The 7743-nt window shown below is 49.7% G+C and overlaps 1 long non-coding RNA gene across 1 annotated transcript; it reads right to left on the reverse strand.

The window, feature by feature from the left end:
* Positions 1–1349: 1349 nt before the first annotated feature.
* LOC311288681 lies at positions 1350–7061 on the reverse strand. Its single transcript, XR_014626974.1, has 3 exons — positions 6966–7061; positions 1880–1948; positions 1350–1748 (listed from the first exon to the last, which is right to left on the reverse strand). It is a non-coding gene; the product is annotated as an uncharacterized lncRNA (long non-coding RNA).
* Positions 7062–7743: the final 682 nt, after the last annotated feature.

Here is a 7743-nt window from a genome sequence, read left to right on the forward strand (position 1 = left end):
GTCAAAGCAATTCATCATTACTCAAGATTTAACAGTTGAAATGACTATACGGCCTTCATTTAATGCAGCAACAATTATTTTACAGTGTAGGCTACTAAGATCTTTTCTTTCTTTTTTTCTCAGCCTTTTTCTTGTTTGCTTTTATAAACAGACAACCATTTATTTAACAGTGCCTTTTATAAAAGAGACTATAATATAACAAAAAATTACCATTATGTAGAATGTTTTTGTACTTCACTTTTATTTGTTCCCATGTTCTAGTGTGGTGACTCTGACATTACAATGAACAAAGTAATTATGCAATTATTAAAATACAAAAATATAGGCTAATAAGTGATAAAAACATCTAACATGGCCACTTCTAATGGATTTAAACTGTTTGCTACTTTTTGCCAGGCCTCTCTCCTGGCTTTTGCAGACTTTGAGGTGTTCCCTGGCGTTTCGATTAAACATTAAAATTCCGAATAAACTTCGACTATTAGTTCTTGCTCTGCTGAGGAGAAAAACTGTGCGCACTCTTTGGCCACGCTGAGCAGCCAATAGCAGCGTTGCTGATCAATGTTTCTACTATCGATACATATCCCCTTTTAAACCAGCGCATGAACGCGCAGTTATCTCAGATAACTCAATCCAGCTATACTAATCATAAACAACAAGTGTGTTCGAAGAACCCAATTAGCCGGATCAGCAATTAAGCAGCGATTAAGCAAATTTCACAAATGTACTATACAATACATGTTAAGAATTATTTTAAAACTTTTTTATTATTATTCTCTTAATCTTATGATAGGATTTCCTAGAGTCATTGCAACATGTATGCAGTCTATTGCTCCAATCTCCACTGCTCTAGGGGAACATGAGGCAGATTATGTTAATAGGATGTCCTATCACAGCCTTAATGTTCAGGTAGAGATGATGTGAATATGCGAGATGATTATTTTCTGTGAGATGAATCTTTAAATGAATAGTAACATTAACAGATATAACAATGATCTACTAAACATTTCATCTGCAGACTTGTGGTGGTCATGAACGTATGATCACAAGTTTGGATGCCAAATGGCCTGGCTCCAGTGCTTGACTCGTGAGTCTGTGTTGTATCAGCGCTTTGAGGAAAGCAAGTTAAATTTGGTATAGTACAAAACACTTAATTTGAACTGAGATAGAAAAACCTACACAATAACCCCCTATCATGACCCTCAGACAGGGCCACAGCACCACTTCAATGTGGCCCTCAGTAAAACCAGAGTGAAGATAGAGATGACCTTTGGCCTCCTAAAGGCACGTTTCAACTTTGTTCGGCGCTTCAGAGTCACCAGAGCGGACCACCCAGCTGGTGCAGATGTAGATGCAATCACCATACAATATTACACTTAATAAAAGCACATTGAAACTGCAGATAGGTCTCAAACTGTTTTATTGGTTTTGTGGGATGAGAGGGAGAGAGAGAGCAAGAGAAAGTTACATTAATAAATATTCATACTAAAGTGTTATTTGGTTAAATAAGTTCACATACTGAGATCAGTTTTATCCAGCTGTTTGATCTCCTTTTTTTTTTTTTTTTTTTTTTTTTTTTGAGCCTCCTCAGCTCAGTCCAGCTCCTTTAGTGAACAGTCTAGTTCAGGTCTCCTTTAGTGTGCAGTCTAATTCAAGTCTCCTTTAGTGTGCAGTCTAGTTCAAGACTCCTTTAGTGTGCAGTCTAGTTCAAGACTCCTTTTGTACAGGGCCCTGACTGAGTCTGTTTCCACCTGAAACATAATTCCACCACAAACATGATCATTCCAAGTTTTCTGGAGGCTCATCAAATCACAAAAAGTTCCTTGACTTCCTACAAACACAGGACTGACTGTAATTTATGTCAAGGGTTTTAAATCCTTACCTTGTTCACATTTCTTCTGAAGCCCATTGAGGTAGAGGCCTCAGTTTCTGGGGCAGGTTGTGAAAAATCCTACAATAAAAGTGATGTGTAAGGGCCAGTCCCTTTTTTATGCCACACATTCAAATGTTTGCCATAATAAAAAGCCTAGTGCATTCACATCAGCAACTGTCTGAGAACACACAGACAGAGTGTCTTCATCATTTCCTCCACCATAATAAATAAAAATAGGCCAATGTAAAGCATAGCTGTTGTAAAGCAGGTTCCCTTTCGTAGTCACTCCGAGTTACGTCGGATGACGACGAATGGGGTTTCGCTTAGAAAGCCTATCATCTTCGAGTATATAAAACGAGCCAATGGCAATGAAATGCCATGGGTCTGCGGAATTTGCATAGCGTAACTCCGCCCCACCCTGGGGGTATATAAGGAAGTGCGCTGGCAACATGCAGATATGTTTTCGCTTCGGAGCCAAGAGTTTTCTTCACTCCTACAAGCCATTCTGTATCATCTTCACTCTACGAGACGAGCGGCTCTTCAGTGTGTTGGTGTGACGGCGTGTTCCAGCGAGATCGCATTGCCTGCTGCTGATCTGTGCAGTGATCTGCCGACAGTGTGTGTGTTTCTCCCTGGGCGCTTCAGCACTCTGCTGAGCTTTTCCTCTCTCTAAAAGAGCTGCACGCGGCACGTCTTTCTCAAGACGGTTCGCCCGTGTATTACTGGATGTGGGCGCGTGATTCATCTGCCTAACGGTCACGAGCGCTGTTTCGCGTGTTGGGCTTAATCACGCTCGGCAGCGCTCGCGGATGAGTCATGTTTTCTTTGCGGGAACGTGACCATCGCGATGTTTATAGATCGAGACTCAATGATCTCCATGTGGGTAGAGTCCCCTCTGCCACACCCCAATCTATCTCTTCCTCGAGAGGGGATACTTTGGCTGGTGGCCAGGCTGATCTGAGGGTTACAGTGTGGCATAATACCGACGAGCATTCCTCGGGCCACGCCCCCCTCCACATCGCAAACCGTGGGGCTTCCGTGTGTGCCTGGTTCCTCTCGGGGACCCAGTGTTTTCATTCGGGGCTCCAGCAGGTGGTGTCATGTCACTCACAGCATCACAAGGCGGGCTTGATTCCTCTGGAAATGAGGATTCGACTGCGTTGCCTCCCTCTGGAGTGTCAGCGTTAGTCGGGTCAGATCCAGAGCTGATGGCCATGCTTTCCCGGGCAGCTGAAAGCATCGGTTGGAGTGGCGTCGCCCTCCCCCCGAGCGCTGTAGGCTTACGATTGGTTCCTGGGCGCGTGTTGCTCTCAGCACTCGCTCCCAGTGCCTTTCTCCCGGACGTGCATCAGGACGCCTCCGGCTCGCGAGAGTCCCGTGACTTATCGCGCCCCGCAGGCGTCCTCCGCCTTTGCTGCACTCGATCGCGTGGCGATCATGGGCTGTATGTTCTCTGTCACTATCGTGGCACAGGCATGCAGTGCTGTGTGTTGCCTTCGCCTTCGAGGCAGTGCTGACTCGGGAGTTCTGTCAGACCAGGCCGCCGTGGAACGCTGGTCCTTCCCTGGCCAACACTGACAGAACGCGGAAACTCGACCACGCCCCACACGCAGGGACGCTATGCCTCCGATGTCTGGGCTGGTCGATCCGCCACGCACACTACTGACCTTGCTCTACGGGCGACATCGGTACCTGCATGATCCCGGGGCCAGGTGATGTCCACAGCTGTGGTCCAGGAATGGGCTCAGCCAGGTTGATGTGAGGGGGTCTGGGAATTCATTTTCTCAGCTCCCCCATGTCCCAGGCTGGGCTCCTCGGCGGTGTGGTTGAGGACTGTACCCTACAGTCTTTGACCCCCCAGAAGCAGACTGAGGCCTTCTGCACCGACGGTCATCCGTCTGTGCGGTCTCCTTAGTCTGCTTCCCGCCGAGGCCGCCTCCCTGCGGCCCCTCCCCTCGAGCCTTCACTGGCCCCGGGCAGGAGAGGGTTGCAGGAGGGTGGCACCACCGTCTCCACCCCTTAGCCGGCCAAACACCAGGCTAAGCAGCATTCTTGAGACGAGTGATTTGCTCGGCGGTGTGGTTAAGGACTGCGCCCAACAGTCTTCGACCCTCCCCTGAAGTGGACTGAGGCCTTCTGCACCAATGGTCATCCTCCCGTGTAGTCTCCTTAGTCTACTCCCCGCCGAGGCCGCCTCCCTGCGGCTCCTCCCCTCGAGCCTTCACCGGCCCCGGGCAATGCCCCTGTCATGAGAGTGGAGGTCGCCACCCTACTGGCGAAGGGTGCGATCGAGATTGTCCCTCCAGCCGAAATGAAGTCCGGCTTCTACAGCCCCTACTTCATTGTACCGAGGACAGCGATCGACCTGAAGGACGTCTACTTCTATGTCACCATTCTTCCTCGACACAGACCGTTCCTATGGTTTGCTTTCAAGGGGCAGGCATACCAGTACGCGGTTCTCCCTTTCGGGCTAGCCCTGTCTCCTCGCGTCTTCACGAAGGTCGTCGAGGCAGCCCTTGTTCCTCTACGGGAACACGGGGTTCGCATCCTGAACTATCTTGACGACTGGCTGATCCTAGCTCACTCTCGAGACCAGGTTTGCGAACACAGGGACCTAGTGCTCCGGCACCTAGCTTGTCTGGGCCTTCGGGTCAACTGGGAAAAGAGAAAACTCTGCCCCGTGCAGAGGATCTCTTTTCTCGGTATGGAAATTGACTCGGTCGCCATGTGCGCACAGCTTACGAGCAGGCGCGCGCAGTCACTGCTGACTTGCCTTCGCCAATTCGAGGGCAAGAGTGCGGTTCCACTGAAACTATTTCAGAGGCTCCTGGGGCATATGGCATCCGCAGCCGCAGGAACGCCGCTCGGATTGCTTCATATGAGACCGCTTCAGCTTTGGCTTCGCGATCGAGTCCTGAGGTGGGCATGGCAACACGGCACGCTCCGAGTCCCAGTGACTCCGACCTGCCGTCAGACCTTCACCCCGTGGTCGAACCTCAATTTTCTATGGGCCGGAGTTCCCTTAGAACGAGCTTCCAGGCAAGTTGTTGTATCAACGGATGCCTCTGCCACGGGTTGGGGTGCCATGTGCAATGGTCATGCTGCCGCGGGCTCCTGGACAGGACCCCAGCGCCTTTGGCATGTCAATTGCCTCGAGTTGCTGGCTGTACGTCTCGCCCTGCACCGCTTCTGTGCGTTGCTCAGGGGCCAACACGAACTAGTCCGATCAGACAATACCGCCACAGTAGCGTACATCAACCGTCAAGGTGGTCTACGCTCCCGCCGTATGTCGCAACTCGCCCGCCACCTCCTCATATGGAGTCAGAAGCATATGAGGTCGCTTCGAGCCATTTATATCCCGGGAGACCTGAACCAGACGGCCGACGAGCTGTCTCGGCTTCGGCCTCTCGCTGGAGAATGGAGACTCCATCCCCAGTCGGTTCAGCTGATTTGGGATCAGTTCGGGGACGCACAGGTAGACCTGTTTGCCTCCCACGACTCGTCCCATTGCGTCCTGTATTATTCCCTGACCGAGGGCACGCTCGGCACGGATGCACTGGCGTACAGCTGGCCGCGAGGCCTCCGCAAGTATGCGTTTCCCCCAGTGAGCCTTCTTGCGCAGACTCTGGTTGATGAAGTGTGCCTGGAATTCGGGCCGGCTAACTCTCACGTGATCCTGAGACCCCGGCCTGGATATGTGTCCAAGGTTCCCACCACACCCTTTCGAGACCAGGTGGTGAACCTGCAAGCGCTGCCCTTGGAGGAGGCAGACCCAGCCTTGGCACTGCTCTGTCCAGTACGCACCCTCCGTGCTTCCGTTCACAGAACGCAGTGTTTCAGGACCTCAGACCAGCTCTTTGTCTGTCATGGTGGGAAGCTGAAGGGAAAGGCTCTCTCGAAGCAAAGGTTGTCTCATTGGATAGTGGACGCCATTGCTTTGGCTTACCAGCAGCAAGGTCGACCGTGCCCCCTTGGTGTGACGGCCCACTCCACCCGGAGTGTGGCATCCTCTTGGGCTCTAGCGCATGGCGCCTCGCTAACAGACATCTGCAGAGTTGCAGGCTGGGCGACACCTAACACATTCGCAAGATTCTACAATCTCCGAGTTGAGCCAGTTTCTTCTCATGTACTCGCTTCAACTAGCCGGTGCTAGATTCTGCTCAGGTGTCTTCGCTTGCTCGCCATTCCTCTCCACGGACGGGATACGTGCGATATTCTCCTCAAGTGAGCCTCATAAGCCCTGAGTCTCCTCCAGCACTGTTGACGTCAACGCCAGAGTTATGCCACTGGCAGCTTTCGCGCTTGGCTAGGTGCCTCCATGTGCATGGTTCCCCCTCCGGGTGACCCCCACATGTGTATTTCCACTGTAAGCCTCTTTGAGCATGTGTCTTTCCCTCGGCAAGCCACCTTGCCACCCCTGGTGTTGAAATATTCCACCTGCGGCTGGACACCCCAGTGATTCTCCATATGCAGCCCCTCGGGGTCATATGTGTATTCCAAGTCCCCCCCTTCGGGTTGGGCAGAATTGCATATTTCCACTGAGATATGCTTCCCAGTGTACCTTGGTATTCCTGTGTTAAGTAGGAGTCCTTCGTCCATGCCAGTCTCACAACAGGAAGCTCAGACTTACGCAGGGCACTGGAAGACAGTCGAGAGGTGGCGTGATTACACTGGGAACCCCATTCGTCGTCATCCGACATAACTCGGAGTGACTACGAAAGGGAACTTCTCGGTTACGTATGTAACCCTCGTTCCCTGAGTAGGGAACGGAGATGTTACGTCTCCCTGCCACTTCCGCTGTACCGCTGGAACGCCTGAGTTCAGTCTCGGCTCCTCAGCGAAGACATATCTGCATGTTGCCAGCGCACTTCCTTATATACCCCCAGGGTGGGGCGGAGTTACGCTATGCAAATTCTGCAGACACATGGCATTTCATTGCCATTGGCTCGTTTTATATACTCGAAGATGATAGGCTTTCTAAGCGAAACCCCATTCGTCGTCATCCGACGTAACGTCTCCGTTCCCTACTCAGGGAACGAGGGTTACATACGTAACCGAGACGTTATGTTTGGTGTTCTGTCTGCTGCATACTGACCTCTGTGTGGGAGACTGTGTGTATGTGTGCTGGCTTCAACAGGGACACTGTATTTCCCTCTACTGCAGAACATACAGTCAGCCATATTTAAAACTTAAAAAAATTAGTAATGTATTGCACACGTACCCAGTGTTACTTGCTTAGAGGAACAAGCACCAGGGTCAGATTGTACAGCACCTGTAATCTCATCCATAATCGGCCGCCCCTTATTGCCTACTCAGAGCCAACTCCTCCGCCAGTGTATTCTGGTTTTCTGAATTTAACTCTTTATTTCTGTTTGCTGCAAACAAGTGTTTGTGATAAAATGTTCACAAAAGTAATAAAAGGTTGTGGTAAATACTCACCACTTTAAATTATATTTGTGTATTTTGTCTTTATCTGCTGCCAAGAACATTTGGAGTTGGGGTTGCATCTAAAAATCAATGAATATTAATCTTTCTTAATACATACATGCACATTTTTTTATATATTATAAAAATAGGCTATATTACACATATAGGCTACACATACATATATACATAATTTTACATAAATATAGAACGTATTTGTTTAACTTACACATTAACAATCAGCAATCTTTCTCCAACAGTCTTCTCTTGCTTTGGCAGCAGAGACCGTATTGTTTCGAGCTTGAAATACATATTTAAATTCATTGTAATTCTGAATGATTATCTCTTGCTCCTCCGCGGAAAAATATATCGCTCTCGCTCTACCCGCGATTGGTTGTTCAGTGTCGACGTCACTCTTTTATGTGCACACGTGCGTGGAGTAATCATAG

This window comes from Rutilus rutilus (assembly GCF_951802725.1).
Source record: "Rutilus rutilus genome assembly, chromosome: 4".
NCBI classification, from domain to species: Eukaryota; Metazoa; Chordata; class Actinopteri; order Cypriniformes; family Leuciscidae; genus Rutilus; species Rutilus rutilus.